Source organism: Silene latifolia, chromosome 11 (genome assembly GCF_048544455.1).
Source record: "Silene latifolia isolate original U9 population chromosome 11, ASM4854445v1, whole genome shotgun sequence".
In the NCBI taxonomy this organism is placed as follows: domain Eukaryota; kingdom Viridiplantae; phylum Streptophyta; class Magnoliopsida; order Caryophyllales; family Caryophyllaceae; genus Silene; species Silene latifolia.
Window position 1 is genome coordinate 159,311,038 of NC_133536.1, and position 6,914 is coordinate 159,317,951.

Consider the following 6,914-nt stretch of genomic DNA (forward strand, 5'->3'; position numbering starts at 1 on the left):
TCTCAATTCCCGTCCCTTGGGATCCGACCTTTACTTGCCTCTTTACTAATTGTAGAGTTGTTTGTGAAGTTATAAATTGTGTTTTGGTCTAGGTGCTCCTAACGACAAGTACTGAGAACTAAACCTCCTAAGAGGACACGACCCAAAAATGGCGCCGTTGCCGGGGACGGTGTTAACTTGATTTAGATTTTCTTATATTGTTATTAGTTGTGTCTTTCTTTGCCTTGGGGAAGTAAAACTCCTCGAGGTTTGTTCTAATTATTTTCAAGTTGTTTGATATTTTGCATGTCTAGAAGATCACAAGGTAACTTGTTACCCTTTGATCACGAAATTGAAAGGACTTTGACAAACAATAGAAGACTTGCTAGGAGAACTTTGAGAGGTATTGGTGAGGTTGTAGATATTCAACCAAACACTATTGAGTTCATCAACCCTTTTGCAAGAGAAGGTGAGGAGAACCCAACACAAAATCCAACACAAAATCAACCCACAATGCCTAAATTTTCATCACATTCCGTACCCATCGAGTTGAACCTACCCAATGGTACTTCCACACCACAACATCTAACCGGAAATTTTATTGCCAAATCCGCATTTATCCAATTAGTCGAAAGAAGCCAATTTGGGGGGATGCCTAGTGAAGACCCTCACTCTCACATGGAGACTTTTTGTGACTATTGTGATGCGATTTCTCAAACCGGTGTAACTCAAGACCAAATTCGATGGGTCTTATTTCCTTTTTCTCTAATTGGCACCGCGAAACAATGGTTGAAAGGCCTTGATAAGTCTGCTCTCGGAATTGATTCTTGGAAAAAGTTGGCTCTAGCTTTCTACAAAAAGCTCTATCCACCGGAAAAGACTAACATGCTAAGAGCTCAAATTACGGGCTTTAAGCAAATAGATGAAGAATCCTTGTATGAAGCTTGGGAGCGATTCAAAGGAATTTGCCGCTCTTGTCCTCACCATGGACTTAGCGAGTGGTTCTTGGTACAACAATTTTGGAACGGTCTTTATGAAGACTCAAGAAACATTCTCAACATGGGATCAAATGGAATGTTCACCGAAGTTGATGACAATCAAACTTGGAACAAGATTGAGGAAATGGCGGTCCATAACTCACAATATAGTAGACCTCGCAAGGCTACTAGAGGAGGAAAGCATGAAGTGGACTCCATTACTCAATTGGGTGCTCAACTTAGTGCTCACATTGATACAATCAATTCTATAAAATTTTATTAAAAGGCTACTTGAAACACCTATTAAATGGCACGTAGAAATCGACTAAAAGCCACATAATTTTATAAATGTCACGTAGATATCGACTAAAATCCACCTAACAATAAATTATTTTTTAATCTACTCTTTTTCCCTTTTTTTTTAAAAAAAAAAACAAAATCGGATTAGTAATACCTGTTCTTTTACTCCACCCACATATGAATCAACTACATATGTAATTTTCAAAATATCATCTTCCCTAATTTTTTTGCCAAAATGCCTTTTGATTGCCGATGTCCGCGTTGAAATATATTTCCATTTATACAATATAGTTAAATGACTATCTAAATCATCTATAAAATACCATTAAAAGACTAACTTGAGTAGTATTTAATCTATAAATCTATAAATAATATAAAAAGGCTAGACATACCTATAAATCTTACGTGGCAAGCCTTTTCCTAACATATTGTGCTTCTAGCACTACGTTTTTCAGCATAGCCAATCATAAGGTGGGTAATTACTCCATCACTAAAAAAATTAACTCGTACCAAATCAAAATTGTTAACTGTTTCGTTAAGTTGTTCAACTCCTCCGTTACGGCAAACTCCTCATTTGCCATCATAATTATGCATTAACCGTTTCGTTAAGTTCTTCAACCCCTGGCGATTGAAATCCCATCCCATATATATATATTCTTGATTTTCTTCCAAAAATAATAATTCCCTCATTACATTCATTTGTTTACTTTTTCTAAATGGTTAGGGCAAAGAGAATAAATAGGATTGTACTACACAAGTGCTTCAAAGTTCTTCGCCACCTTATTCACAACCTTTGTTGTTCTAAAGACGGACGGTATTCTTCTTTTATTTGTTGCTTTTAATATTTTTTTTTCTTTTCCATTTTGGTATTCTACCCGAGATAAGGGGTTGTTTGGTTACCCATTCTAAAACACATGAATTGTAATTCATAGGATTTGCAAAATGGGAGAGTTGTTTGTTTGCCCCAAATCTCATGAATTGAAGTTCCATAGGATGTGAGAAGTTGCTTACCTAGGTCCCCCTAGGTAAGTGGAAATTTCTGTGGAATTCACTTCCCACTTTCCAACCAAACAACTTTTTCCCATTTCATGTGATTTATAAAATCATGGGATCTCTCAATTCCTTGGAACTTCGATTCCCTTAGCAAACCAAACGACCCCTATCAATATTGGTTTTTTTTACGACCTCTTTTTCATGTGTTAGGTTTACTTCACTTAAACTCAATGGTCGCTTAAGTATAGTGTTATTAAGTATTTATATCCTAATGAATTTGATCTTTGGTTTCCTACTCCTTTCGTCTCGATAATTTGTTCACCTTTTTAATTGTCAGAATTCGAACTTGGACACATATCGCTGGTGTAAAGCGCACGTTGATAGTATGAAGTTCTCCATATTATTCTCTTGAGATGGGGTTCTCTTTGATATCATCATGGTTTCCGCCTAGGCTATATATAGATTGTAGAACATATAAAAATATAAGTTCCTATTTAAAAATTTAATGCATCTTTTATTTTGAGTTCTTGAATGAACATGGTCTATAATATCAAGTGCTTAAGTGGATGTATTATTTCAAGAGTAGTAGTTACGCTCTTAAGTACAAATTAGATATAAGGTATATATGTAATATGTATTATTGCTTTGCACCAAAAAAAATATTTATATTGCTATTTTGCAATTCTATATGGCAGTTTTAAGCCATGCATATAGGTGAGTCAAAGTGCTTATTTTCAGCGATCGTTTGCTATATATTAATATCAATCATACATTTTAAGTTGATGGGTTTTAATGTTTTAAGCTATAGATCAATCTTATCTGATGCGCTATGTTTTTTTCCCATTTCCCATTAAGCTTATATTTCCACTAATAACTGGGTTAACTGTGGTTTACCACAAGCTAAGGATTAAATTATAATGTAGAACCAAACTGTGGTGCTCATAAAGGATTAACAATAAGGTATGGGCGAACAAATGTGCACAAAAGAATTGACAACATGACACGAGTCCAAAAAAAAATCTATCTTTTTAAAAATTTGGTATACTTGATGAGAAAAACACTATTAGTCTAGAAACCTATTGGGTCTAAATACTGTATGGAAAATGAAAGGGCGTCACCGAGTGACACTCAATTTGGGCGCCACCCTCTCACATGGGGTGAGTGGGAACCCCTTTAATAAACAATTGTTATGAGAGGGTGGCACCCAATTTAGGCGTCACCCGATAGCGCCCTATCACTATCCTACAATGTATGAAATAAGCAAAGTAGTTGTTAAATTTAGCTCACACACAATTTTAGGATGCTTCAGTATCTATGAGTAAATGTAATGAGAGTTCTTATTCTTGAGTTTGTCAATAAGAACTTCAAAAATAAAGTTCTTCCCATTGTGAATGACATTGGGTTTGTCAAAATTAAAACTTGGTTCTTATTTAAGAACCAAGGCCATGTTCTTTTGGACTTAAAGTCACTTAATTTCAATTCACTTCAAATTATATAAGTTCAGTTCAGATCTTATAAGTTCAGTTCAGTTCAGATCTAATAAGTTCAGTTCAGATCCTATAAGTTCAGTTCAGCTCAGATCCTATAAGTTCAGTTCAGATCCTATAAGGCCCTCTTCTTTTGGACTGAAACGAATCTGATCTGAACTGAACTTAACTTATAGGATCGATCTCGAATCAATCAATCGAATCGAATCGAATCAATCGAATCGAATCGAATCGAATCGAATCGAACTTATAGGATCTGAACTGAATTTATAGGATCTGAACTGATCTAAACTTATAGGATCTGGACTGAACTGAACTTATAGGATCTGAACTGAACTTATAGGATCTTAACTGAACTGAACTTATAAGATCTGAACTTTTCTGAACTGAACTTATAGGAGCCGAACTTAACTTAATTTTATTTTATTTTATTTAACTTAAATATTATTATTATTATTATTATTATTATTATTATTATTATTATATTATTATTATTATTATTATTATTATTATTATTATTATTGTTTTTGTTGTTTTTGTTGTTGTTGTTATTGTTGTTATTGTTATTGTTATTGTTATTGTTATTGTTATTGTTATTGTTATTATTATTGTTATTATTATTATTATTATTATTATTATTACTACTAGTACTACTTGCCAAGAGAGAACCTTGATAAAAAAAAAATTATAGTTTTTGACTATGTTGTTTCGTACCTAATACATGACCTTATTACGCTTTTTATCAAACATGCTCAAATCTATTGTGACGCTAAAATTATTAATGAGAGGAGTATTTTTTTTTTTTAAAATAATAATGTATGTAATTAGTAAAAAATGTTCTTAAATGTGGTGTAAAGTTCTTAAACTTAGTAATTAGTAAAAATGACTTGGAAATAGAAAAAATTTTATGTGAAGTTCTTCCATTGCAATTGGTCTAAGTTACGTATGAAGTTATGAATGAATATATTCCCTTGAATGTTTAAAGAAGTAATTTTTGATCTGAGAAAAGAACCATTAACTTTTACTTTTTCTTTCTATTCTAGGATGGATTTAAAAAATTGGGGTAAAATTACGGTTATATTCCTTTAATTAAAATGATTGGGACAATGTTATTTTGATAGAGTGATCGAGGGGGTGATAGTTAAAAGATTAGGAGTAATAGTGATACTCAGTCCATTAACCATACTAAACTTAATAAGCAAATAATTAATTTGAAATACATTTGCAAAAAAATGAGACAATAAAAGTGAAATAGAGGAAATTGATAAATTATTAAGAGGGAGAAGATTTCATAAGAGATTTTGTATCGATAAGATATCAGTCGGATGATCGGTATTTATAATAAATACCTTATAAGAAATCCTAAGTACTACTAAGACCCTAGAGATAGCCATCATAAGTATTCGTAACATAGCTGTCACTACTAAACCTTAGATTCTCTAACAAGATGCTACATTTGTTTCATTTTTAATCTTTATAAAATGACGATGAGAATTACAAGTGTTGAAAAATTAATAAATATAATCACGAGTTTTATAAAATGATGAGCATCAAAAGTCACGAAAGTAATCTACAGATTAGCATTTATACTTCATACTATTGAAGTATGAATAGTGACAAGAACTTCGTATATGACCCGAAAATGACTTGAAATGACCCGATCCGAAACCATCAAACCCGAAAATGACCCGACAAAATACAACTCTAATTGAACAGAAAAGACTTGAAATAGCTATTTCTCTATTATTCATTGACCCGAAAATGACCCGACCCGAAACAACCCGACCCGCTTGACCCGAAACAGACCCGACAACAAACCCAAAACAGACCCGAAACCCGAAAAGACCCGTCCCGACCGAATTAACCCGAACTCAATGACAAACCCGAATTGATCCTACCCGAATTGGCCCGACCCAAATCCAACCCGTTGACCCGTTTTGCCAAATCTAGCAAGACTATCATACAATATCGTTCATGACCTATAAGCCTGTCATGAGGTCTAACAAGAGAAGTGAGGTATCAATAATACAATGTCCATAGAGAAAACATGTCATCCATCCTTGAGACGACTTTCCAGCCAAGATATAAATTTTCCGTGCATTGCACGGGCTACAAAACTAGTTGAAGTTTGAAAAAGCTATGGCTAGACTTGAAGAAGCCTCAAAATCTCCAAAGCATCATGTTAATGCCATGACGGCATCTTCACCAATCCCAAGTGGGATATGTGAGAATTGTGGAACTTTGGGACATGACCAAAGTGAATGTAGGGGAACAAATGAACAAGTGAATGCTTTTCAAGCATACAAGAGTGGTACCCCTTACTCCAATTATTACAATGAAAACACCAAATTCCACCCAAATCTCTCATACAAAAGCCAAAATGTTCAAAACCCTCAACCAACATACACCCCACCTCCCATGAGAAACCAAAATCAAAGACCCTTTTACAACCAAAACCAAGGTTACCAAAATCAAACTCCATACAATCAACAAAATGACCAAGGTTTTGATGTTCAAAAAGCGGTCCTCCAAATGCAAAAGAATCAACAAGAATTTTTCACTCAAATGCAAAAAGATAGTCAAGCAAAGGAAATCACCATCAACAACATCATAGCTCGCACCAAAATGTTGGAAACCCAATTAACTCAACTAGCATCCTCAAGCTCACAAAGACAAAAGGGGCAATTACCACCTCAAAGTAATCCCCCAAGACATGAAACGGTTAGTGTCATTCACTTGAGAAGTGGTACGAGGTATGAAGCACCAAAGAAGAAAGTTGAGGATGAAGTTGTGGAAGCTAGTGACAAAGAAGAAGTTGTGCAAAACTCCAAGGATGGAGAACCATCAAAAGAAGAATTTTCAAAGAAAAATGAAGACAAGGTCAAGGAGAAGGAGCCCATTGTGATTAGACTTCCTTTTCCAAGTCGTCAAGCCAAGCCCAAATTTGATGACCAACTTGGAAAATTTATGGAGATTGTGAAGAATTTGGAAGTCTCGATTCCTTTCACGGAATTAATCAATCACGTGCCGGCCTATGCAAAATACATGAAAGACACCCTTACAAAGAAGAAGTCGATCCGGAAGCTTGAGACTATCGCCTTCACTAAGGTGAGTAGTGCACTCCTTCAAGGGAGTTCACCTCCAAAACTTAAAGATCCGGGAAGTTTTTCAATACCGT

The 6,914-nt window shown here is 34.5% G+C and overlaps 1 non-coding gene across 1 annotated transcript; it reads right to left on the minus strand.

Annotated features, from left to right (window-relative positions):
• Window positions 1-864: 864 nt before the first annotated feature.
• Window positions 865-971, minus strand: LOC141616353 (small nucleolar RNA R71). Its single transcript, XR_012530706.1, has one exon. It is a non-coding gene; the product is annotated as a small nucleolar RNA R71 (small nucleolar RNA).
• Window positions 972-6,914: the final 5,943 nt, after the last annotated feature.